Here is a 27902-nt window from a genome sequence, read left to right as displayed (position 1 = left end):
AGGCTGATTAACATGCAAGCTCAGGTGTGGCAAAACTCCCCTAACATTTTTCATTAGTTCTAAGTAACGGATTAATGGATTAATTGACTCCATTCCTATATCGGCGCTGGAGGTGAGACTCCTAATGGGTTGCCATTCATCTACCGACTGACACGACCAGCCTTTCAAAAGGGCACCGGGTCCTAGAACAGAAAACAGAAAAATAAGGGAGCTGTGAAGAGTGGAACAGGCTGAAGACTTCATAGGAGACCACGACACAAGGTGACAACCTGCCTTCCCCTTCGTATTTTTACATCTGACTTATAGGATTGTGGCAAACAGACTTGCTAGCTGGATTCCTCAAAGCAAGGCTTATCCACGGCATGCTATTTTGGAAGGATTTGTCTGCGATTTGGGGTCAAAAAATGCAGGGGGTATTGTAGAAGCAATGTCAAAAAGGAGATTTGCAGAGCCGAGACGTGCGAGAGTTAGGGGTTGTATTGGAAAGTGCTGGCCGAGCTCCTGACGGACAGCAGGTGCAGCTGAGGGGGAATATTGAGGATGGTTATTCTCCGTTGCTATTTGTCCGGTTGAGCAGCTCAGATTACAGGAAAACCTACTCACTCCCCAAATCCCGGTTGTGATTCTTGCCCTTTTTAGAGGGTCCCTTTGCTTGAGCCTGGTGAGAGCAAAGTCAACGATTTTCTGCCCGTGGACAGGTCCGTTGTGATGTTTCATTTCTGGCTCCGGCCAGATTATTTGTGCATGAATAAAAGTATTGGTCGTTTGCCGCATCCTTGATTATCGAAAGAAGGAAGCCAAGCAGCCCATCAGGGGACCGATACTGTGGGCCCCGACTCTTCGCACAGAGAGTCGACGGATAAAGTTTAATTGGTCAATAATGCATAGGTGCTGCTCATGGCCCCTAGTCGTAGCGGGCGACTCTAGGGTCATGCCACCCTGTTTTGATACAGGGTTTTCTCTCCCGTACTCGTGAGAGCAAGACTCTGAAACAACTTGGGAAACTTAGAACAAGAGAGGAAAGATTAAACCTGACGGGCTGCAGCAGCACTGCAAAACGTGTAGCGTCCACAGACTGAGACAGCAGGGAAAAAATACTCTCTGTCCCTAATCTCTTCCGCTCACCGCCACCCGATGTGCAGCACGTAGCAAGAGCGGGCGGACTAATTTCAGAGAGAAGTGCGATTGCTAAGCTGGCTCTTTCCCTTCCACGATGCACCATCTTCCGTTGAAAACAACCCCCTCTCCCTGTGTGAATGAATTCATTTGCTAAGCCCCCGTCAGGGATTTTCACACATTAAAAAAATAGTGGGCTTTTTGCAGGTCATATATGTATGCATTAAAGCCTGGAGGGGAAAAGCTGGGTTTGAGCAGGTACATTCAGCTGCTGCAGCCTCGAAGTGACAGGCGGGAGGAAAGCTGCTTTGCACGGGGGATGTGTGTAATCTCCTTGCACAGCTGCAAAGTCAGGAGTGGGACTATCACTTGTCAAAGAAGCTGGCAGGCCCCAGCCCTTTTTTTTTTTGCCATGAGAGTGTATTAATGGCAGCGTCAAATCTCGGCTTTTAGTGGCTGTTGTTGTTCAGTTAATTTTAGGACCAGCTGCCAATGTGGAACTCTTCCTGCCTGTTTCCAAACAGTGCTTCGAGCTATAGATGGGATTGCAAATGAAAGCAAAAGCAGAGGAAAGAAGAGCGCTCGTGCTGGCTATAAAACCGAATAGGACTGGAGTGGGGTTTTATTAAACGTGACATGTATGAAAACTGCACAGGAATAGCAACTCGCTTCTGTTTGGAGTGGTCCCCACCATGCCCAGTCTGTTTTACACCTGCCTTAGCCGCTTTGATTGCATGCATATGGCAGGGGCATGCCGTAAAGGTAGATTTGGGGCTGGGATTTCTCCCCCGTTCTGCTTTGTGCATTGCAATGGCCTAGGATTGAGCCTCCCTAGTGCTAAAGTGATGCAAATAATAAATGGCCTCTTATAACACCACCTGGTCTTACAGAGCACTACTTATCCTCAGTTTTCCAGTATTCACTAAAGGAAGGTGCCCTGTTTTGCCGAAGGAGGGACTTCAAGATCACAGAACAAGGCTGCAGCAGAGATGGGAAAAGCAGTCAGGTGTCCTAACATCCAATCCAGAGCTGAATTTATCAAACACACCATCTCTTTATAGCAGCTGTAAAAATCCAAGTTGTGTCAGAGACAGTAGTAGTAGTAGACATAAAGGCTAGGGACAGACATTACACAAAACCCGGTTTAAGTGATCAGGAACTGGTTTAAACTTCTCACAGAACAGATGTTCAGTGCACATAAACCAGGGCTGAAACTGGTTTGAGACAAACTTGGTTGAATGCAGTTATGGACTTAAGTGATTTGGCTCAAACTGGTGCAATGTCTGCCCCAGACCAAACTGTCTTCAATTTGAGGGCCCGTGGCAGGATAATCCAGCTCTCTCCACAACTGTCTATTCTTCGGTAATCTTGTTGCCCAATGGATCCCCGATTCCATCGACTCCTCCATGACCTTGACTTATGCTCTTCTTGGTCTTCCTCACCTTCTGGTTCCTTTAGTGACTACCTTCTCTGGGCTGCCTCCCTCTTCTCTAACCACCTATCCAAAGTATTTTGACTTCCTTTTCAACTAATGGTGTTAAGATTCTTATGGCAATTTTCTCCAACATTCAGTTATCTGATTTTTTCCCCTATTCAATATTTTTCAGAGAGCTAGATAGGCCAGGTTTATCAGAGACCTTGAAAAACTCCAGGTGGGGTGAATCTACCACTGAAGTTTGAAGGTCTGATGACAGGTTTTACATGTTGTCTCACCTTGCCAAGAAGACACAGGACTTGGTTGTAAAGAATATAAAGATGATTCTTACTGAAAATCAATAAGATGTAACCTGTGGTTTTCTCCGGTTCTCTAACTTCCAGGCTGACCAAGCCAACCTGGCCTGCCAACACAAGGTCTCTATTTTAAGTCTTGATCAGGGACCAGTGACTGCTATTGGCTGTTAAAAGTTGGCTTTTTATGTCAAAGAATAGATACTTCCTACTGAAGATCTGGGTAGAGTGGTCCAACAGGAACTGTCTACATGAATGCTACCAGAAATGGATGTGCAGCATGCTATAGAACAAACTCTGCCCTCTCCTGCAGGGGTAGGACTTTGTCTACACGTGCACTTTAATGTACATTAGCCTATTTTCATGCACATTTATGTGTCACATAAAAACCCGTGCTATTTACTTAATGCGCATTAAAATAGCCTAATGTGCATTAAGCATCACTTAAAAACCATGCTCTTTAGTTAATACTCATTAAGACAGGTTAAGCACATTTCCCTAGTACCTCACAATGTGGTATTAGATTTAATGCACATTAACTAAAGTGCGTTAATGCATGTATAGTTGCAGGGTTGCACATCTGGATGGAACTGGGCCATACTGCTGCATGATATTGCTGTTATAATCGTGTAGCTTCAAGCTGGTTCAGATACATTTTTTCCAAAATACTTTTGTTTGGGGTCAATCAGGAGTTACAACCCTAAACCATCCCTAACTATTTGCTAAGGTTGCAAGAGTATCACAGGCTATTCCAATAAAAGTAACCACAGACAGGGAGTAAACTCCCTGTGCATTAAACATTATACTGGGGTGCATGCATGACTGGATCCTCATAAAACATATCAGATGTATGTGATGAGTACAAGATGTGCCCAAAGGCTGATCTTGGCCAGTTTGGAGGATTGCAAGTATTCACTGGAATGACAGTAGCTTGAATGTACCTCATTGCTAAAGCAACCAAAGCTTAACACTTCAAAAGAGAATTGGGAACCTGTTTTTCAGCAAATCTCAAGCACCCTCCTACTGAAAATGCAGGCGTTGTTAAGTCACCATAAATGGCACAACTGAAAATAAGGCAAGTTAACTACCAGACACGTTTGAAAGTATAAGCTCAAGTGTTTGCTTCCAGAGAGTCACACAGGAGACACAAATCTATAGATCCTAAAGCCAGGAAGGGATTGTTTAAATACCTGGTCTGACCGCCTGCCTATCACAGGCCATAACATTTTACTGAGTTTCCCCATACTGACTTAATAACTTGTCTGTAACTAAACAATATTTTCCTGGAAAAATATTCAGCATTAATTTGAAGAGGTCAAGAGATGGGGAATCTTCCACATCCTTTGGTAATTTGTTCCCATGGCTAATCAACCTCACTAATGGTACCATAGAAAATGAGGGTGGAAGGGACATCAGGAGGTCACATCTAGTCCAACCCGCTGCTCAAAGCAGGACCAGCCCCAGCTACATCATCCCAGCCAAGGCTTTGTCTAACTGGGTCTTAAGTACCTCCATGAATGCTTCGATACAAATACAAATGTATAGAAATATGTAAAGGGTGGGTGGAAGGTTTTGCCTCAGTTAGCGGCCATTTGGGTCACTGCCGCAAAAAAACCACAACAGGCGTGTGTGAAACACAGGCCCCCAGAACTGGTCATAGTTTCAGCCACATCTTAACGGCGGTATTTATTTGTAGACCTTCTCTCATACCATTCACATCTTGTAGAGTAGCTTCCTTGCCAGCTAAAGCAATTGTTTACAGAAGAAAGAAATGATAGGGAAGTATTTGGGGTACAATTAATGTCTTAATAACATTGATTAGTGGGAAACAAAGAGGCAGAGCTAGCACCACGAGTAGCTAAATCACTACAGATCAGCATCAACAGCTTGGAAACCTCTATTGCAGCAATAACGGGAGTTCAAAGAATCGACGCCTGTACATCACTATACTGCTTGCTTAGCTGAAGACACACCTCACTGCACTGTGTAGCTTCCCTTGTTTCCAAGTCTCATGATTTTATCAAAACTCTAACAGTTCAGGAGGTATCTCTCACCCACCTCGTGCAAACACAACGAAAGGTGCTAGCACACAAATTTTCCCTTTGTTAAAATGGCCACCATCTCCTATTATGTGTATTCAAGCCCGGGCTATGACCCTGCAAAGTTCACCCATGCTTTGGGGGTGGAAGGCATCCTCCTACAGCTTCCAAAGCCAGATGAAACATTAGAAAACCCACAACTCCTGTTATTTTTAAAGCAAGCTCATGATGTTTGGCAAGATGTGATTCCACTTTGGTTAAGGCCGCTGGAAAAGGGTTCAACAAAGAGCCACAAGAATGAGGACGGAGAATTGGGAAAAGTATGTCGTAAATTGAGAGGCTCCAGCAGGTCCATCTGTTGAGTTTTGTTGACTTGACCACAGACTGCAAATGCCTCTATGGGGAACAGAAATTGGGTAAGAATGGGCTCTTCAATCTAGAAGACAAAGGGTCAACAAGTTGCAACGGAAGAAACTAAACACATTTTGATTAAAACAAGATGCAACTTTTGAACTGGGAGGACGCTTCACCACTGGAACCGCTTCCCAAAGGTTGTGGTGGATAATTTCCATCAGTTAAAGTTTGAATGTTGAGATTGGCTGTCTTTCTAAAAGAGATGCTCTCGTTTCAACAGGAATTCATTCAGAGAAGTCTCTGGGCCTGTGTTATGCGAGAAGTCAGACCGGGTGACCAGAATAGTCCCATCTGCCTTATGATGTATAAATTATCATATAACGATGGCAAAGGAGCATAGATAGAGTTGTTTCTTTGCATGTTTTTCTAGAGTAAGAGAAAAATCACGGTCATACCCCTGGAGCTTTTTGCTTATTCCCCATAGCATACTCATACCGCTTCCACCTTTGGCCCCCTCCAGCCCCTTGTCCTTCGACAGTTTGAAGGACAGAGCACACACGTACCAGCACATCTGTCTCTCCCCATTTCATGGGAACAGACTGGCATCTTTCAGACACCTGCTCAGTCTCATTTTACACCAATTATGGAACTGGGATAATGCAAAGCAGGGGGCTGTGACCCTTCCAGTGTCTGTGATTTCCTCATTCACAGATATAGGAGGGGAGACTCTTCTTATTCCATCCATTGATTAAACCTTTGTTGTTGGCAGCTAGTTAAATACCTCCTGGGAATTGCGCAGACTAAGCATTTCGTACTCAAACGAAATATTGAATAGCATCTTTCTTAGTAGCATTAATCAAGCTGATCTGTGTCTTCAGCCATCTGTACACAATGACGCTCTTTATGTTTCCCAGCTCTGGTCCAGTGCTCCCTGGGAGGGAGAGCTTCTGGAGATTGACTTGGAAGCTAAAGTCATCTGGTAGCTTCCTGGCTTGGCGTGAGCGAATATGCCACTGTCATTTCATCGCTGCTCCACAGAGGATATGAGACCTAAACGCACTGCATGCTGGGGAACACAATGCATGCACCATGAGCAAATGGGCACTATAGCTCATTTCCTCGTGCAGAAACCCAAGATCCTGAGCAAAGCAATCTTGTCCCAAGGAGTCTCTGAAAGCTGCTGCTCTCTTCTGCCATCTCCAACCTACATGCACCTTCCCTCTGTCAGGTGTTCAGTGCTAGCTCCTTCCATGGCACCAGATTTGGTTTCTGCTCTCTGCTCCTTTGCCCAGGAGACAGGAAGCTTTATCTAAGGTATCCTGTTGGGTATGTGATAATGTAGGTGATCTAAGACCCCAGAGAGGCCAAGGGTTATCACAAGACCATTAGTGTGCAGGTTCAAGTCCTAACGCCCTGTGACATTAGTACGAATAGCAAAGAGAGTGCATCTACACATGCATTAAAGCACTTTAAGTTAATGTGCATAAAATCTAGTACCTCTGGGTGCCTATACACATGCAGGGAGGTTGCTCCAATGAGCTGTAATTACAGTGCATTGGAGCCGTCTTGATTAATCAAGTCTGCTGGAGCGTGGTAATTACCACGCTCCAGCAGACTCTGCCATCCCATGTATCAGTGTCCCCACACTGAAAAATGGTGGCAAGGGTGATTTAACTAAAGTTCATGATGCTTTGGGCACTTCAATTAGGGTAGCTCTCAGAGCCACTCTAATTAAAGCATCTCCCCCCCTCTCCTCCTGCGACCCCTGGAGCACAGCTATAAACACCTTCTATTATGAAGGCACATCTACACTTGTGCTTTAATACACATTAGACTCTTTTAATGTGCATTAAAGCATCACTAAAAAACATGCCATTTAGTTCATGTGCATTAACCACGGGGCACTTTACACCTGCCCCTGGGGGTGGGGAGGGGACAGTGCTTTAATTAGAGTGGCTACAAGAGTCACTTAAATTAAAGCGCTGCTGTGTCTTGTGTATCAGCATCCCCGTGCTTGAAAATGGCAGCTTGAACTAATGCTCATCTGAGCATGTCGGAGCAGCCTTGGTGCTCATGTACAGGTGCCCATGCTCTTTAGTTAATAATACACATGAAACAGGCTAATGTGCATTTTCCTGCTACCTCACAATGCAGGTACTCAATTTAATGTGCATTAACTAAAGTGTGTTAATACACATGTAGACATGCCCTCAGGTACTAGGAAAATGCGCATTAGCTCAGATTAGTGCGCATTAGCTAAAAAGCATGGTTTTTAGTAACACTTCAATGAGCATTAACCTATTTTAATAGGCATTAGTGCAAGTGCATGGTTTTTTTTAGTGATACTTTAATGCTTATTAAAATAGGCTAATGAGCATTAAAGCTCATGAGTAGATGAGCCCTCTTTATCTCAAATGATAGAGGCTGGTGGTTTCTGAATGACCTGATTTCTAAGCCCATTTAGGGATACTGCAAATATTAAAAAATCTCAGTTCCACCCCAAAATCGTGACTTTAATATAACATGATGAGAATAAAATAATAATCACAATATACTTGAGTTTGCCTTTGGTTTGGGGTACTTCTGGGTGTATTTTGAAGCTTTCCTCTGCAACCAGGAGTGCTAAAAACAAGCTTTTTTTGATGGGAAAAGCGAAGATGCTTTCCTCATCAGATGCCCCCAAGAGCTTTAGGAAAAGCCTCCTATTTTTCAATGCTTCTGATCAATTCACAAGAGTCAGCAACATTGTAGCGCCTACTGTCCTGGGGTATCATTTTGACAGTCATCGGTCTGCAGGGTTTGGTGTCCACAGTCTTGGCAAGAAAAGCACAGTATTTTGTGGTCAATGTTAGTGCATGATTCATCCCCACACTGCCATGCCCCTATACCTCAGTTCTGACCTGTCCCCCCATCCTTTCTTTGCTAAAGTTCTGGGTTTTCAAATGACTGCGATTGCTACTGTTGAACTTTAAAGTGAGTGGAAGCAGCGGGTTGGGTTGGGTTGGGCTGGGTTGGGTTGGGTTGGGTTGGGTTGACGGATGCAGTCAAAGCTCAGGCAGATGTAGGAACGCCACATACTGCAATCCTGCACATACTCTCCAATTCTGGGTGATGCCAACTTGTATATCAGAAATACATGAACCATCTCCCTCCCACCCACCTATGCATACAGGGTTCATTTAAGTGCACAACCTGGGGAAGCAAACATAGGCTGTACATTTACCTGGCCCTGACCCCTGTTAGTTTAAGAGTGAGAGGTGGCATTATATGGCTGCAAAGTGCTACAGGCCAAGAAGGTAAGCAGCTGAGGGAAGACAAGGAGAGGAGCTTCACAGCTGCAAGGGACTATCCTGGAGCAAGCTGCCTTGCAACAAGCTGCACGGGGCAGAGCTCCAGGCAGCTCGTTAAGTCGTGACTACAAGAGAAGCGGAGCAGGCTGATTACTGGGAAAAGAAGGGGAAAACCTTGTGTCCAGCTGAAAACTCAAAAAAGAGTGGAGGTCCTGGTGGTATCAGCCTAGTTTGTGGGCCAAAAAAGGCAGTCTGGCCCTGAGCACTCAGAGAAGAGCCTCAATGAGTAGAGGCAGATGAAAGGAGCTCCAAAGACAAAGGAAGAGACCCTGAAGGGCTGCAGGTTGTGAGCGGATAGGGAGTGGGTTGCAGGACAGAGACCCAGAGAGGACTAGTGGCAAGACCCAGAGAGGAGCTCTTGGCCAAAGGGACTAGCAGTGAGGGACTGGTCAGGGGTGAGAACTGCCAGCCCAGAAGAGACTAGTAATAGGTGGAGACCTTGGGTCCAGGACAATTTGGTTGACGGCAGATTGCAGGCTGCAAGGAAGAGCATTAGACAGAGCGTGAGCCCTGGAAGAGGGCAGTCAGTAGGGACACCAGAGAAAGACTGAGCCCCAAAAAGGGCAGCCAGTTGGGGATGCTACAGAGGGGGCGAGTCCTGGCAATAAAGACAACAAGGTTGGCTAATGCCTGGGATTTGGAGAAACATCTTGCTCCAGGAGCTGGGTTATAAATACTGAGCCAGACCTAGGCAGCCCCATGATGAGCAGGGCAGGGGGGAGCACCTCCAAGCTGAGGGCAGCCTCCTAAATTTATAGTCATCTTCCAACAAAGTGAGCTAACGGGGTGGCACCCTGGGAAGAGCTAGTGTGACCTCCAGAGGCACCACAGCTGTCCTCAGAAGCAGGTCCTGTTACACCCAGCACAGGCCTCCACCTGACCCCCATGTACACAGAGCTCATTAACTACAGGAACAGCCCAAGCTAAGCTTTTCACACCTCATTAAGTCTCCCTAACTTATTTCCCAGGTGCCTCGTGCTTCTGTTAGTAGCCTTAAGATCTCCAGCTTCACAATTATGCAGTTAAATGGAGACTGGAGAACAATTATAGTGCAAAGAAGGGCCCAAAACTTCCTGTGTACTTAAGCAAGTGGTTCTCAACCCTTTTTAGACATAAGACCCCCCCTCTATAGACTGGAGGCATCCCTCAGAAAAGGCCAGCCCTTAGCTGCCACTCGTTTTTTGACTACAGAAAAGTACTAGAGCAATTCTTCTGTTGCAAAGAGCTCAGAAAGACCACAGGAGCTAAAAATGCTTTTAACACTATGGATTCCTATGCAGCATTTTCCATTGCCTGCAGAAGGGTGTTTGTGCCCCAAAGCTTTCAAAGAACTTTTTCCCCAACTATTTAGCTTGTCTAATAAAAGACATCACATCTGCCCAAAGAAGCTTGCCTGCCTATGTCCTTAGACCAACACGGCTACAACAAACACCCCTTGGTTCCTATTTACAGGGGTAGAGGTAGTAGTTGGGTTGGTCTAAGGACATAGGCAGGCAAGCTTCTTTGGGTAAATCTGATATCTTTTATTAGACCAACTCAAAGAGTTGGAAACATTCTTCTTTGTAAGCTTTGAGATAGAAATACCCTCTGGCAGGCTGAGGAAGCATCTGCAGTTGGTGTGCGCTCTTCCTGGAGGGAATGAATAGTAAAGAAGCCAGAGGCTGGTATGCATGCAAGAAAGCTCGTCAGTGAAGATGTAAATTGAAGTTCCTATTTGAAATTTCTGGGTTTATCTTGCGGATCATGTTAGCACACCTAACAGTGCTAACATCTCATGGCACCCCGTTGCACCCTTGAAAGGATCTCAAGGCACCGCGGTTGAGAATCACTGATTTAAGCAGCTTATGCCCTTGATAACCAGTGGGCGCAGCTACACATGCAAATATGTGGCTTAATAAACAGCCTACATTGGAGTTTATTCCTCCTGGGTGCTGCATTTGCACGTGCGCCCAGGACCACAGCATGTTGAGCCAGGGCAGAGCAGCCCCAGCTGGCAGGGGTCCCAAGTCAACCTGCCAGTCCGGGACTGCTCTACCCTGGCTCAACATGCAATGGAAGGGGGTGACTGGGGCATGAGGGTGCTTGAATGCAGACCTAGCCAGCAGGCAGCCCTCACACTAAAGCACCCTCACGCCCCAGCCAACCCCATCAGCATCTACACTTGTGTTGTGGTGGGGTGAATAACTCCACCGTAGGATTTTTTGCAACTATCTAGTTGGTCTAATAAAAGATATTGCCTCCACCACAAGACTTCTGACTGCTTCTGCTGTAGGGTAGTACTTGTGTCTGGCAGTACTATCCTATGGTGGGGTTAATTGCCTCCCTGCTTGTACAGATAATAGATAGATTCATACATCTGGAAGGGACCTCAGGGGGCATTTAGTCAACTGCATGGACAGATGCAAGCTTCGTGGCTTCTAAACCATCACAGACAAATGCCCACCCAACCTGTTCCCTAATGAAGAAGATTCTACAACTTCCCTAGGCCAGTGGTTTTCAACCTTTTTTTATTTGCGGACCCCTTTGGAAATTTCAAATGGAGGTGTGGACCTTTCAATTGTAAACGTGGGGATTCACATACTTTTCACTGACCATAGTCATAGTTTCATAGTTTCGTAGTTGGTAGGGTTGGGAGGGACCTGAGCAGATCATCAAGTCCGACCCCCTGCCATGGGCAAGAAAGGATGCTGGGGTCAAACAACCCCAGCTAGGTGACTGTCTACCCTCCTCCTAAAGACCCCCAGGGTAGGAGCCAGCACCACTTCCCTTGGAAGTTGGTTCCAGATCCTAGCCGCCCTGACTGTGAAGTAGTGCCTCCTGATGTCTAGTTTGAATCTGCTCTCAGTCAACTTATGGCCGTTGTTCCTAGTTACACCCAGTAGTGCTCGGGGGAGCAGGGACTCTCCCGTTCCCTCCTGGTTGCACCTTGGTAAGTTTGTAGACGGCCACCAGGTTTCCTCTCAGTCTTCTCTTGTGGAGGCTGAACAGGTTCAGGTCCTGTCGCCTGTCCTCATAGGGCCTGCCCTGCTGTCCCCTGATCATGCGGGTGGCCTCCTCTGGACCCTCTCCATGCTGTCCACATCCCTCCTGAAGTGCAGCACCCAGAACTGGACGCAGTACTCCACCTGCGGCCTGACCAGTGTCACATCGAGGGGGAGGATCACTGCCTGGGACCTGCTCGAGATGCATCTGTGGATGCATGACAAGGTGCAGTTGGCCTTCCTGACCGCGTCCCCACACTGTCGGCCCATGTTCATTTTGGCATCAATAATGACTCCAAGATCCTTTTCTGCCTCTCCGCTGACGAGAAGGGAGTTCCCCAGCCTGTAGGTCTGCTGCTGGTTCTTCCCCCCAGGTGCAGCACCTTGCACTTGTCAGTGTTGAAACCCACCCTGCTCTCATCCGCCCACCCCTCTAACCTGTCTAGGTCCAATTGCTGCCTATTCCTCCCATCTAGCGTGCCCACATCCCCCCACATCTTAGTGTCATCCATGAATTTGAACAGGGTGCTTTTCACCCCCTCGTCCAAGTCACTGATGAAGATGTTGAACAGCGCGGGCCTGAGGACCGAGCCCTGCAGGACCCCACTGCTCACATCCCTCCAGGTTGAATAGGACCCATCCACCACCACTCTGTGGGTGCGGCCCTCCAGCCAGTTAGTGACCCATCTGACCGTGTAGGCATGGATACCACAGTTGCCTAATTTTTTAATGCGGATGGGGTGAGAGACAGTGTCGAAGGCCTTCCTGAAGTCCAGAAAGACTACGTTCACTGTGACACCTGTGTCCAAGGATTTTGTGACCTGGTCGTAGAAGGCAATCGGGTTGGTCTGCCTCGAATAAGCCTGTGTTGGTTGCCCCTAAGCATGAGCTCCCCTGCCGGTCTCTTGCAGATGTGCTCCTGGATAATTTTCTCAAAGAGCTTCCCCAGGACCAAGGTAACACTAACGGGCCTATAGTTTCCTGGGTTCTCCTTCCTCCCTTTTTTGAAAATGGAGACCACATTGGCCCTTTTCCAGTCCTCCGGCACCGCACCAGAGCACCACGAGTGCTCGTAGAGCCGTGCCAGGGGTGCCGCAATGACCTCCGCTAATTCCTTCAGCACCGTGGGATGGAGGTTGTCAGGACCTGCTGATTTGAACATATCCAGCCCCACCAGAAGTTCCTTAACTAGGTCCTCTCTGACCCTCGGCCTGGCTGTGCCTCTACCGGTGGGGGGGGACATCCCAGTCCCTGCTCAGAAAAATGGAGGCAAAGAATTTGTTAAAGAGATCAGCTTTGTCATCTGGTGCAGCCACCAGATTGCCAAGCGTGTCCTGCAGGGGCCCCACATTACCCAGTGCCTTCTTGTTGCTCCCTCTGTATTTAAAAAAGGACTTCTTGTTATCTTTGATCCTGATCATCTTTTGCAGATCCCTTAGACAGTCTGCAGACCCCCAGGGATCTGCAAACCACAGATTGAAAACTACTGCCCTTGGCAGCTTGTTCCATTATCCCTATTGCTCCAATAGTTGGAAAGTTTTTCCTAAAACTGGATCTACATCTGTTTTGTCGTAATTTAAATCCATTGCTTCTTGTCCTACCATCTGTGGCAAAGGAGAGCAATTTTCCTCTATTTTCTTTATGGCAAGCTATCAGATATTTGAAAACAGCTATTATGTCCTCCTTAATCTCCTTTTCTCCACACTAAATATACCTTGTTCCTTTAACCTTTCCTCATACACCTTGTTGCCCAACCCTTTCATTATCCTTTGTTGCTCACCTCTGGATCCTTTCCAGTTTCTCTGTGTCCTTCATAAAATGCTGGGCCCCAAATGGGGTCCAATACTGCACTTTATATAATAATGCATAATAGTTTTCTAACAATAATAATATAGCAACATTGCATTAGTGTAGTGTAATGTAATGTAATGTAATATAATTTCCCAAGAATGCCCAAAAGGCTTTTAAATACTTTAAGCAATAAACTTTGTATTGCCATGGCAAAATGAGCGTTATGTGGGCCCATGCAGACCCTTGTATTTAGCATTAGATGACCGTCTTGGAAAAACTCATTAGAGAATCTATGTGTGATACGCTCGTTGAGGGTAAGATGCTGACCGACAGCCAGCACCGCTTCGTCGCGGGTACCAATCTCATCTTCTACAAACAGGTCTTTCGCCACCTGGACATGGGAGACAAGGTAGACATTATATACCTAGGCTTCCAAAAGGTTTTGATCTAGTATCCCATGATATCCTTGTGGGAAAACTGGAAGATTGTGGGTTCAGCTGCTCAATCGTTCAGTGGATGGGAAACTGGCTGCATGGTAGGACCTAGACAGTTCTCATGAATACATCTGTGTTGCCCTGGCGCAAAGTGGCCAGGGGTCTGTGCTTGGACTGGTGCTTTTCAACATCTTTATCAATGATTTGGATGTGGGAGTGAAAAGCTTGACAGCTAAGTTTGCGGATGACGTCAAGTTATGGGGCAGTGTGGTCATGCCAGAAGATGGGTTGCAGATACAGGTGGACCTGGACAGGCTCGAGAGTTGGGTGGACCAGAACCAGATGAAGTTCAACACTTCCTAGTGTAAGGTGCTCCATTTGGGGGCAAACAACCCTCAACATACCTACAGGCTCTGAGGTGACAGCCTGACCTGAACCACGGCTGAAAGGGACCTAGGGGTAATGACTGACCACCGCATGAACATGAGCCATCCATGCAAGGTGGTGGGCAGCAGGGCAGACAACACGCTGGCATGCATCAACTGATGCATCTCGTGCAAACTAAGGATGTGATACTCCCACCATACTCTGCACTGGTGAGACCACGGCTGGAGTACGGCATCCAGTTCTGGGCACCACACTTCAATAAGGGCATGGAAAAACTTGAGAGGGTCCAGAGAAGAGCTACCTGTATGATCAGAAACTTGCATGGCAAGCCATACGAGGAAAGGCTGAGGGACCTGGGACTCTTCAACCTAAAGAAGAAAAGGTTGATAGGGGACTTGATAGTGGCTTACTGCTATATCAGAGGAGTGCATCAGGAGTTCGGTGAACAACTCTTCACTAGGGCACCCCTGGGAAAGACCAGGATGAATGGATACAAACTCCTGGAAGGCCATTTCAGGCTTAATACCAGAAAAAAAGTCTTCACAATCAGGGTGTCCATACTGTGGAATAAACTCCTTCCAGAGGTGGTGCAGTCACCTATCCTGGAGGTTTCAAGAGGAGACTGGACAGTCACCTAACTGGGGTCAGTTCTCTTCCTGCCCAGTGCACTCCATCATCTGCGAGGTCCCTTCCAGCCCCTAACATCTGTGAATCTATGAACCTATGAGTCTTCATACCACAGTGCATTATTATGCATATATACATCCTCACAGGACTAAAATCCAGCCATTTGGCTGACATGATCAGATGACATAATGATATTTTCCTTCATTTCCCACCACCTGGGCAACTGATTCTGTGTATCCAGAATCCCCGAATTGGCTGATGTTCGTCATGTTTCTTCATATACAACATGCTGCTTTCCCCCAGAATTTAGCTACTAGAAATTCGGGTGCGAGGAAATACAGGAATAGCTGCCTCTGCTTTTGTCTCTTCCAGGGAAAGAGAAAGTAAAGCTGTTCAGGCTGCATGTTGGGGTCCCTAGCCCCTGGCTGCAGATACTTTATCTTCCACACCTGGCAGAGGGTGTCAAGGAAAGATTTCTTTCCTCATTCCACCTTTCAAAAACAAGGTGCATATGTTATTCAGGGGTACATTGTATGCGAGCAAATATGGTAGTCACATGATCTAATTGCTTAAATGTCTCAGACAATAGCTGAAGGAGCAGTGCATTTATGCCACTTTTACCTATATAATCAAATGTCTGGAACAAGGGAAATCATTCATCATGTGTGTGAATAGCACCCAGCGTAACAAGGTGCTGTTCTCTGGTTGGAGCCCGTTAGGCACGACCTTGGTATAACAAGGAAATCTCCAAAAAAATCAACCTGTAAATATAGGCCAAATGTTACGGCATTTGTAAGGAGATTCCTTGACCAGCTTATTGTAGCACTTACAATATTTTCAAATCCTGTGTCACGCAGATGAAGATACTTGTACTTCCTCCACAATGGCGGCTGTGAAATTGCACTTAGCTGAACTGTTCCGGCCTGTTAATAGAAAGGTGAATCGGGATTATCCCCATGCAGGAGCAGAGTAGAACATTTCTCACCATGATACACTTCCTAAAACTGTGAGAGAAAAACAGCTGGGTTCTCATCAAAGTGATTGCAAGGGCTGGTTAAAAATATTTCACCGATATTTTGCAACTTCATCTCCCCTCGCTTCCTGCCTCCCATCTAAAGAAAAATGGAAACCCTTGTGAGAAAAGGTCTGTGTTTTGCTGGAATTTTTTTGAGAGAGCTGTGAAAAACTGACACCGGGGGGTGCACAGGGATTTATCAATTAAAGTATTTTGAGCTATTACATTTTTCATAGAATCATAGAAAATGAGGGTTGAAGGGACCTCAGGAGGTCACATCTAGTCCAGCCTCATGCTCCAAGTAGGACCAGCGCCAACTACATCCCAGCCAAAACTTTGTCTACCCGGGTCTTAAAAACCTCCAAGGATGGAGACGCCACCACCTCTCTGGGTAACCCGTTCCAGCGCTTCACCACCCTCCTCCTGAGAAAGGTTTTTCCTAATATCCAACCTCAACTTCCCTTGCTGCAACTTGAGACCATTGGTCTTTGATCTGCCACCACTAAAAAACAGCTAAGTCTAGCTCCCTAAATAATAAATTTATTTAGAAAAGAAAAAGACCCCTAAAAATGTGAAAAATGTTCAACAAAAATGAATGCTTTGTGACTTTTTCTTTTTCCTTCTGTTTTTTTTTTTCCTGTTGCTGAAAATAAAAACCAGTCTTCAACTTCTGGTATTGCCCATGTGTACAAACATGATTAAAAAGATAAACCCAGAAATGTCAAATAAGAATCCATAGTATTAAAAGCATGCTGACCTGCTATGGTCTTTCAGAGTTCTTTGCAACAGAAAACTTGCTCTATTATTTTTCTGTTGTCAAAAAGCTAGAGAAAGCAAAGAGCTAGAATTTTTTCAAGGGGTTCCTTGATGCTAACAAGGGATACCTCAAATCTACAGAGATCCTTCAAGGTGTTGCTGGCTCCCATTTTCAGGGAACTTTGTCATATCCAATTCCACATCACTGTTCCTCACACCAAAATGGATAACGGATAATGGGTTATAAATATGACAGAACAAAGAGCAATGGGCTCAAGTTGCAGCAATGGAAGTTGAGGTTGTATATTCGAAAGAATTTTCTCACTAGGAGGGTAGTAAAACACTAGAACAGGTTACCCAGAGAGGTGGTGGAGTCTCCATCCTTGGGAGTTTTCAAAACCCGGGTAGACAAAGCCTTGTCTGGGATGATGTAGTTCTATAACAAGCCAGTGGACAGGATCTGTTGATCATCACAGGGCATGTCTACATATGCAATAATGCGGCCTAGTTACTGTGCCACTTGTATGATCCAAGGCCTGGAGGGAAGGCTGTATGAGGAGAGGCTGAGGGACTTGGGACTCTTCAGTCTGGAGAGGAGAAGGCTCAGGGGGGACTTGGTGGCAGCCTACAACTTCATGAGAGGGGTACATCAGGACCTGGGAGAACATCTGTTCACCAGAGCTCCCCAAGGGATAACAAGGTCTAATGGCCATAAACTCCAGGAAGGCCGATTTAGGCTGGATATAAATAAAAATGTTCTTCACGGTGTGTGTGTCCAGGGTCTGGAACAAACCCACCCCAGAGGTGATGCAAGCACCTACTCTGGACTCCTTCAAAAACAGCTGGATTTATTTCTTGCTGGGGTTACTTGATCCCAGCTGACTTTCTGCTTATGGCGGCGGGGCTGGACCCGATGATCTCATGAGGTCCCTTCTAGCCTGTAATGTCTATGAAATCTATGAAGTCTATATCTACCCTGTCTTAAGGCAAAAATGCCGTAGTAGCCTTTGGCATCAAACCAGAAAGCAGAGAAGAGGCAACATCTGGAAAATAAAAAGAGAGTGATGGAACATCTCCAAAGCCCAAAAATATGTAGAGCAAGACTTGGGTTTCAGTGCCGGGCATGAGTTCAGGATGGGTCTGAATTTATTCAAATTGGGTGTCCCAATCCTCCACGCATTAAGGAGAGAGACGTTAATGAAGGCATAGGGAGATATTCCACGAGAACAAATGTTGGGGAAAGTCTTCTATGTATCTAATGACACTTAATTTCCATAGTAAATGCCTAATGTTTAATGAGTATTTTATTCTCTCCCTATTTACATATTTATAGTTAACTTTTGTAGCTGCTCGTGAGTAATTATCCGTCTGTTTAAAGGAAGCCAACGAACTATAGAGCCACATGTTCCCTCCAGTGACGGCAGCAGACAACTGAACCTGTTTCCGAGTCACTTCCTGAACTTGTCTGATGTGTGTTTCTATTAGGTAAGTGTTTTATGACAGGTAGTTGAAGGGAAGCCAATAAGGGAAAGAAAGTGGGATGAGGATATAATGAGGTGAATATAAGGGAGGAAAAGCTGAGGAAGGAAAAAAGAAACGGCAGGGTGAATCTGAAAGACATTTCTTAGCTGCGGTGTTAATTACACTATGGAACAGTCTCCCAAGAGAAGTGGTAGAAGCTCCATCATTTGAGTCATTTAAAATTAAACAAGACCAAGCATTTGAGCACAGTTGTGAAGGAACCGTTCTGCATTTGTCCCCATGGAATGGACTAAATAGCAGATTTGTTCATCTTTCTCCCTTGGATGTCTTGTAGCTCTTTCTACACCACAGATATATGGAGTGGGTGGAGAAATCCAGGGTATTTTCTGTTTCAGAACCACCTGGATAACCATAACATTTAGAAATGGAAAAAAAAAAAACCCCATGATGTTTCCCAAGCCATCTCACGGGTCCTTACAATGTGTTCCTTAGTGCTATATTGTGTGATGTGCCGTGATGGTTTCACATGAAAGACCCTTTTAATTCAAGTAGGGATGCCATCCCCTAGAGATTTTGGTGAGGCTTATTTATGGACACAATGGGGCTAATTTACATATGCAAAACACCATGTCATTGGGGTTGTACTATTGCAAATGAAGGCATTATTTTGTTTACAGGTGAGTTGTGGCAGGGGGGAATCCAGTCTGTCTGGGAACATGTTCAAGTGTCGGGCCTTGGCATATGGGATTGTGTTTCCTCCTGGTATTTTTATATCTGTTTATATCTGTTACGTTTAATCAGTTGCAAACAGCAGCACCCAGTCCTGGTTCGGAAAGGAAGTCAGTGTAGCAGGAAAAGAAAATGAGGAGAAGCTTGGAGGATGATGGACCCTAAGACATGTATAGAGTTCGCCTAAAATGGCAGCTCATTAGAAAATTCAAGTCAGTCATTTCCCTAGGGTTCTGGATACATCTTAATGGCTGAATAACACCTAATATATGCTCAATGTGCTCCACAGTCCATCACAAGACAGTTAGAGTCATTCCATTGTCTTCAATGGAAGACTTTGGGTATAAAATCACCCAAACTGCATGATTTCTCACGTTGCGCTTAGACTTGGTGTCCCTCCTCTTATTACTTTTCATAGAGGAGCAATCAAGAGAGGCAAAGAATGATCTGATGAGACCAAGGCAGGGTATGTTTCCAGTTTCGTGCCCCATCTCTGAGCAGCGTTATGGCTAATGCTCTACAGTAGCAGCAAAAGAAACCACAGTCCCTGGTTCTATATTAACCATCTTTTCTTTTCTCCATGGCCAACAGACTCAGGCTGAATCTACAGAGCTGTTCCTGCCTATGGGAGTTCTGCACCTCGGTGGTGACCAATCCACTGCTTATCACCTTCACTCTGGGTTGTCTCCCTTAACCCTCTCCTGCCATGCCTTGATGTTCAAAAGAAAGAAAAAGGAGAATAAGGGGAGGCAAGGTGTTTGTTGCCCTTAGTGGCTGGGGTTCAAATGGGATCGTTCTTCACAGGGCTCCACCGCCCTTACACCCTGCCCTTACCACACCTACATAGGCACTGGCACCTGACCTACCTCTGGGTCTCGTCCTCCCAATAATGGTATATTGAGGTTTGGTAACCAACCAGTTGTCTTCGTAGCAATCACCCAGTTTTACCCTTACTTCAGTGGGGTGTGGTTTACACCTCTAATTGGTGCCTGCTCTCACATTATCAATTTTCATTGAGCTATATCAATCAACTAATGCCCCGTCCTTGGCTCATATCAATTGCCTACCATCACTCATTAGGTTTATCAATTCATTTCTAACCTATCCCTCTTTGGGATGATCAGTTTTAGAGTCTGTCAGCTTCCCCCCTATCAGTGTCTCAACAGTCTAGTCCAATTCACTGGCTTTCCAGCCTCAGGTCATCAATTCCCCTCCTCAGTGCATTAGGTCCAGTAAGGCCTGGCCTCTTACTTGAGTCTCTATAGGGCTGAAGCCCCTCACTTGCCAGCCTATATCTCTAAGCCATATCCAATATCCCAGGGCATAAAACTGTTTAAATCTCCATTTTGCCAGTCCAAATAGCTCTTCCCTTTACTGGTCTTTAAGAGTTGTCTTGTCAGTGGATGAGTGCAGCGTCCTGCTTTGCGAAATTCCACTTGCGGTCCGTCAGTGCAGCTTCTCTTGGCAACTCTGCACTTTCACACAGCTTGCAAAAGTTCTTCCTCCCTGGTGGTTCCCCTCTCTGGGGGATCTTCAATTCTGCTGGCATCCCCTTTAACTTCTGGCTGGGCTCCCTCCAGCCAGTAGGAGCTGGCTCCAGTTTCCCATGACCCGGATTCACCCTGCGTCAGGCATGTAGCATGCCATGCCCATCTCAGGCTCTGTCAGTGCTGCTCCCTTAGCCACGCTATCTGCCTGGCTTCCCCCAGTAAGTTCTCCCATGTGTTCAGGTCCGACGAGACAACCCAGACCATAACAGAGCCTGTGGCCAGTGCCCTGTTACACTGCCCAACACTGGGTGATCCCAGCAGTAAGCACTTCTGGGCCCTTTCCCTGGTGTTAAGAACTGCACCGATCCTGTTCGTCCCATGATCACCCGTGACAAAGATTTCATCATCATGAACTAGTCAATGACTGCATTGGCAATACCATCCAGAAAGCACTATGGATGCCAGCTCACCCCCTCCAAGCACTGCAGACAGCGTGCGACTGAATAGGAGCCTGAAATCTTTAGTGTTGGAAAAGCAAACATCTGTTGGGAACAGCTACATCCCTTTTGGATACTCTCAGACTTTTAAACTATCGCTGCATTACAAGGTCTTTTACGAGAGACATCAAGTTTGCGATTTTTATAAACATCCACAAAGGAGAAGTTGAGGAAAGTACAAATGAGTTTCACCTCAGTTTTAATTACTATAATTTTCTCTCGTAATGGTAATTTCTGTAATTAATGGCTGCATTTTTCTATTGTGGCGGTATTTGGAGATGACACGAAATGAGCAAGTGTTTTTGTTTCCGTGACAAAAAGAGAAAATTAGCTGGTGAAATGCTGATCAGAAGTGTTTGGTGGGAGGGGTGTGGGAAGAAAGGGCTGATAACAAGTTTTGCATCCATGTTTCTTTGCCACATTATCTGTGCATTAATGGAGCTAAGCTGCAGCCTCAGTAAGGATGCTGTGCCATGCAGAAAGCCCTCAGCATCTAATGTCATCATCCAATATTTGCCTCTGCAGCTTAGCAGTGTAGAGACAATCTATTGCAATTAAACACTGGATGGCAGTAATCTCGGTTCAAATCCCAACTCTGCTGTAGCCATCTTGGGTGACCACTTAACTGCTCTTTGCTTTTAGTTCCATACCTCTGCTACAGAGAAAACAATAATGACATAAAAATTGCTGTATTGCATCAGACCAAACCCTGTCAGGCCAGGCCTCTCTTGGTTTGCTATCTGGTACCATGTAAACCAGTAGTTTATTCCATGGTCAGGTTGGGGGTGACTAAACCGGTGCCTCCACCTGGGCTAGCCTGGGTGAGGAGGGTGTGCGGACCCCAGCGGGACTAAAAACTAGACTTGTCAAAGTGCAGATTAGCTCATCGTGTGCCAATGGCCATCCATACCTGGAGAGGAGATGGGCGCCACCAGGTCACTCAACAGAATCACCAATGGTGCAGAGCAACTCAACTAACCTAGGAGGGGTGTTACAGCATACAAGGTGCCCCAATGGTTGCAGTGGCCTCAGGACTGACTTGACCTGACTCGATCAGACCAAAGGCTGGGCTGGTCCAGTCATAGTGGACGCTCTCAAAGGAGAGTACACTTATACAGGGTGCGTGTAGCGTGATCCATCCCCATCCCAGCCAGCAGTAGATTACATCCTTCACTATTGTGTTTAATGCCTCTTGACGGACCTGCTCTCCACACCTTTATCTAGCCCTTTTTTGACGTTTGGAAATGCGATATGAACATTGCTACCCGGAGAACCCAAGCACTGAATTGTCTCCAATGGCATCCTGACACATGACAAGGCATCAATCGTTTCAAGCAAACTTGCCTCACTATGGAGTGTGATAGAAGAGCAACAAAGGGAAGCAGCTGCGACCTGACATCTCCACGATCTTCTCCTTTCTCCAAGAACTAGTTGTCATGTCTGCAGTTGAACATGAGGATCCTGGATCAGCCCCTTCAGTCATCTATGGACTCATCGATGACTTTCCTGTTTACTGGAAGACTGTCATCCTTGTACTGAGGGACTGCCGACAAAAACAGCAACCTATATTTGAACCTGCTGGTGCTACTGGCCTCTGCAAGGCTTTGTGGCACTGAGCTTCATATCTTAACTAGACGCTGTGTAAAAAAGAAGCTCCTTATATTTGTTTTAAACCTGTTGCTTGGTAATTCCAACAGGTGACCCTCTTGCTTGTATATGAAGAAATAGTGAATAACGGTTCCCAGGTCGTTTTTTTCTATACTGGTCAAGATTTTATTGACTTCTCTCATACCTATTTTCATTGGTCTGTTTTCCAAGGTGAAGTGTCCCCAGCCACTTCAGGCTGTCCTCATAGGGAAACTATTGCAAACCCCTCATCGCCCATGTTGTCCTGCTCATCATCTTTTCCCGTCCCATTGTTTTGAGAAGAGGTGACACCGCACTCAAGATGTGGGCACATTGTGGGGTTATATAGTGGCATAGCAAAGTTCCTCTTTGTTTCCTAGCCAAAGCATTCTTACCATTTTATTTGCCTTCCTAGTCCTCTTTCCTGTCGACGGGGTATGAGCTCCCAGAAGGGCGCCATTTCTTAGCATGTTTGCACAGAACCTAGCACCACCAAACCTCGATTCGGAGAGAAACCTCCATGTTGCTTCCGCTGCTTCTCCTTGTTGGAGATGATGATAATACTATCGACAATGATGATGACAAAGATTTTCTAGCCTCCTGGCTGTCACTTGGGACTAAATCCTGTTTCACTGTAACATGCCCAAGCAGCAATTATGTAGTGCGGTAAGTGTGATTTTTGGCACTTACACATATTTTGGATTCTATTTCCTCATGCAGCCACAATGAAGCCTTCTGAGCCCATTAAAAAAGCTCCCTTTGGGCCACGCAGGCTCTGGGGTGGAATAAAAACATCTGGCTATGAGTTTAATGCCACATAAATCCCCAAAACTCTAGTCAAAGAAAATCATAGAATCATAGAAAATGAGGGTGGGAAGGGACCTCAGGAGGTCACATCTAGTCCAACCCCCTGCTCCAAGCAAGAACAGTCCCAGCTACATCATCCCAGAGAAAGTTCTGTCTAGCCAGGTCTTGAAAGCCTTCAAGGATGGAGATTGCACCACTTCTCTGGGTAACCTGTTCCAGTGCTTCACTACCCTCCTAGTGACAACATTCTTCCTATTATCCAACCTCAACTTCCCTTGCTGCAACCTGAGCCCATTGCTCCTTGTCCTGTCATCTGCCCCCACTGAGACCAGCCCAGCTCCATCCTCTTTGCAGCCCCCCTGCAGGGAGGTGAAGGCTGCTATTCAATCCCCCTAAATCTTCTCTTCTGCAGACTCAATCAGCCCATTTCCCTCAGCCTCTCCTGACCATTCATGTCCCCCAAACATTTTTGTTGCCCTCCACTGGACTGTCCCAAATTTTTCCACGTCCTTTCTGTAGTGGTTGGCCCAAATCAAAACTGGACACAGGACTGCAGATGTGGCATCACCAGTGCTAAACAGAAGGGGATAATCACTTCCCTTGACCTGCTAGCAACACACAGCCCAGGATGCCATTAGCCATCTTGCCAACAAGGGCGCACTGCTGGCTCATATTCAGCTTCTTGTCCCCTGTCACCCCCAGGTCCTTTTCTGCAGAGCTGCTGCCCAGCCCGTCACCCCTAGCCTGTCTCAATGCATGGGATTACTCCTTCCTAAGTGCAGGACTTTGCACTTGTCCTTGTTGAACTTCATGAGATTTCTTTTGACCCAATCCTCCAAGTTGTTGAGGTCACTCTAAATCCTCACCCTACCCTCCAGTGTATCTACTACTCCCCCCCAGCCTGGTGTCATCTGCATACTTGCTGAGGGTGCGCTCTGCCATCTACCAGGTCATTGATGAAGACATTGAACAAAACTGGCCCCAAGACCAACCCCTGGGGCACATCACTTGACACCAGCTACCAACTAGACATCGAGCCATTTATTCCTAATCTCTCAGCCCGATGCTCCAGCCAGTTTTATACCCACCTTACAGTCCATTCATCCAGCCCGGACTTCCTTAGCTTGCGTGCAAGAATGTTGTGCGAGACAGTATCAAAAGCCTTGCTAAAATCAAGGTACATCATACCCACCGGTCTCCCCGCATCCACAGATCCAGTCATCTCATCACAGAAGGCAATCAGGTTGGTCAGACATGGCTTGCCCCGGTGAATCCAAGATGACTGTTCCTGATCACCCTCTTCTCCTCCAAGTGCTCAGAAATAGGTTCCTTGAGGATCTGCCCCATGATTTTTTCAGGGACTGAGGTGATGCTGACTGGTCTGTAGTTCCCTGGATCCTCTTTTTTCCCTTTTTTAAATATGGGCACTATGTTTGCCCTTTTGCAATCATCCAGGACCTCTCCTGATCACCATGAGTTTTCAAAGATGTTGGCCAGTGGCTCTGCAATCACATCAGCCAACTCCCTCACAGGCGCATCCCATCTGGCCCCGTGGACTTATATACATCCAGCTTGTCTAAGTAGCCCCTAACCTGCTCTTTTACCACTGAAGGCTGCTCACCTCCTCCCCAAATTGTGCTGCCCAGTGCAGAAGTCTGGGAGCTGACCCTTCTGGTTCCCCTTCACATCCCTTATAGCTGCAACTCCAATTGCACTTTGGCCTTCCTGACTTCATCCCTGCATGTCCAAGTGATGCTCTTATATTCTTCCCTAGTTATTTGTCCAAGTGTCCACTTCTTATAAGCTCCCCTTTTGTGACTTAGTTTACTGAAGAGTTCCCTGCTAAGCCAAGCTAGCCTTCTGCCATACTTATTAGTTTTCCTTTGCATTGGGATGGCTTGTTCCTGCACTCTCAATAACAGAGTCATGTCCATGCCAAGCCAGGGGCTAGACATAGCCTGGAGGACTCCCTAGCTCTCTTCTTGATGTTGTCAAGAGGGGGAGATATATGGGGCCTGAAAGACAGCAATCCAAAGGGAGCGTGGTTCTGTAGGAGGGCTCGACTCTGACCTTGATTCCTGACTTCTGGGGAGGAAACCACCATGCTCCTGTTTATCCATTTCCCATTGGATTTTAAATGCAAGATGTGAAAATGCCTTTGGAGATCCAGTGACAAGAACCCAAGCTCCTACCTGCCAGGAGAGTCTGTTCACCTCAAAAATCTAGTTGCTAAATAAAAGATATCACCTCTATCACCAGTTCTGATTCCTTTTGCATCTAGAGCAATGCGGCTACAACCTGGATACCTGGAAAAGCAAGTATGCTTTTGAACTGGTGCACTGTGAAGCAGGTTCAATGTTGCATGTAGACACCAAGCAATCCAAGACACTGGTTGGATCAGTCCTCCAGGCATCCCACATTGCATTGCTTCTCAGCCCCCTTCTGGTGTAACTGGCTGCTCTGGTACACAGCCAGAACTCTACTACCGTCTTTTTTTCCCTCTTGTTGTCACTTTTTTTTTTAGAAATGAGCTCTCTTGCTCAATAAAAGGTCCCTCAGGTGGTAGTCACCCACCCCAGCGATCTTCAAAAAGCGTCTTGACGCCCATCTTGCTGGGGTCATCTGATCCCAGTGGTCTTTCCTGCCCCAGTGCAGGGGGGGGGGGGGGCTGGACCCAATGATCTGTAAGGTCCCTTTCAGCCCCTAACATTTATGAAACTACAAAAGCTATCTAACAGACACCTGTGTCCTCACTCCCTACCCAACCGCAGCCCATCATCATGCCTCCCCAGCCCATGGGAACCCACAAAAGCCCATGGGTCCAAAAAATCCCCCTCTTCCTGAGCACCCCAAGTCAGGCAAGCGGACTTCAGTCAAGTGTTGGCTACTGAACTCGGTCAAACTCTTGTTTAGGAGAAAAGGGAAAGGAGAATTGTGAAAACACCCCCAACCACAGCTGATGCCCTGGCTGGCATCTTTAGCAGAAGAGCTCAGGATCAAATAAGCCCTGGAGACTGAAACCTCTTAGAAGGATGTGATCATAAAACTGTAATGATCTGGAATATCTGGAAGTTATTTAGATTATCTTAATACCATTGCTTATTCTTCTGCAGCACGCACCTGCTGGGAGTTAGCGTCTAGAGTTAATTGGCTAGGAACTCCTTGAATACTTGCAATCGAAATTCATACGTCTCCAAAGACCAACTCACGTTTGTATTTCCGAGGCCAGAGGAAGGAAGATAATGAAGTCCAGGTTTTGCCTGAAACCTTTCCAGAGAGAAGCAGTGACCTCATCCTTAGTTGGTCACAGCAGGGAGCCATTAGCTCATGGGCTTGCTCGTAGTTACACAAAGGATTCTGGGATTCCCTGGCTAGACGATGATAACATTTCATATTTTATAGCAGAGGAAAGATGGCTTTGAGCCTTGAAGTCAGGGGCAAAGCAAAAAGCGTGTCTATCTTGGTTCTTTGATGGCTCAGCGATGTGCCTACCATGTTAAAATGGATGTCTCTCGGAAATGTCATCCATCAGTGCTATTTGGACTATATCTCTCCCTCCGTCAACCGAACTGCGGCACAACGGGCAGCGCTCTTGTCTCCCCGGCTTTTACCTGTGTAAGTTGTAGGACATTCTTGGTGTTTCAATAGTTTTCGGTGAGGGTTGGAAGGGGCTGGTTTTGATTAATGATCACCTGTGAACTCAGTGACTCTAGAGGCCCCTTGCAGTCCTATGCACTTATGAATTATTCCTGAATTAATGGATGTAAGTAAAAAGAGCTCCCTCTGCATTACTCGCTGGCTTTCCAAATAGCATTTCTATGAAGAAAGACTCCATCTGAACTCTCCAAAAGATATATATTAAGCAATTGTCAAGAGATAGGTATCGCATTGTTTGGCTCTCTACTTATCCGCTCTCATGGATTGGTTAATGACACAACTAGACGTACGCTCAATCATTGCACCTCCGTAACAACGCAGATCTCTCCCAGACAACGAGCAGCAAATCTCTAGATTTTTAAACCTGCAGTTGCTAAACTTCTCCTGAAATGATAGGTTTCAAAGGATGTTAATTCATCAGAGTGGGCTGATTGTACAGTGGTACAATAAGAATGATTATTCCCGAGCAAAGAACCCATCACCGTTATTTTTTTCTCGCTCTCTGTCTTTCTCCAAAATGTTGAATTCTAAAATCAGGGGGTTTTGTAACAGCGGTGTTTATTTGCAGCGTCTAGTCGTGCACCTCGGGAACTGCGAAGGAGTCGTGTCGATAGGAAAGAGTCAAAATAACCAACGAGGTTAAAATAACTTTCCTACAGCAAAGGCAGCTAAGAACTGGTAGGTCCTTCTACTCGTGGGGGGAGAAATTCAACAGATTCAGATTGAAATGCAGAAAAACAATTTTTTCTCCTTTTGCTCCTACATGTGTCTGGTTTTTTGGTTTTTTTTTAATAAAGCCTTCCTCAGTTGCACTGGGTTTTGGCTGGGGATGGTGACTGGGCTGTGGCAACGGGATTTAAACCAGGAGGTTCCTGGCTAGAGGGTCTTGTCCCTCTGCTTGGGGTCAGATCGATCACTATATTTGGGGCCAGGAAGACATTTTCCCCCATGCTCAGATGGGTACAGACTGGGGGGGTTGTAGTGGGGGATGTGGCCTTTACCTGGGATCTCTTGAGGATGCTGGCTGCCGTGCTTT

At 46.2% G+C, this 27902-nt stretch overlaps 1 long non-coding RNA gene across 1 annotated transcript; it reads left to right on the top strand.

Moving 5' to 3' along the window:
* Positions 1-27678, top strand: LOC109285155 (uncharacterized). The gene is made up of 3 exons (XR_002092817.2): positions 1-261; positions 17957-18063; positions 19381-27678. It is a non-coding gene; the product is annotated as an uncharacterized LOC109285155 (long non-coding RNA).
* The last annotated feature ends 224 nt before the right edge of the window (positions 27679-27902 follow it).

Source organism: Alligator mississippiensis, chromosome 2, assembly GCF_030867095.1.
Source record: "Alligator mississippiensis isolate rAllMis1 chromosome 2, rAllMis1, whole genome shotgun sequence".
NCBI classification, from domain to species: Eukaryota; Metazoa; Chordata; order Crocodylia; family Alligatoridae; genus Alligator; species Alligator mississippiensis.
Note: the sequence above shows the minus strand (reverse complement) of the source record. Positions and strands in the feature narration are given on the sequence as shown.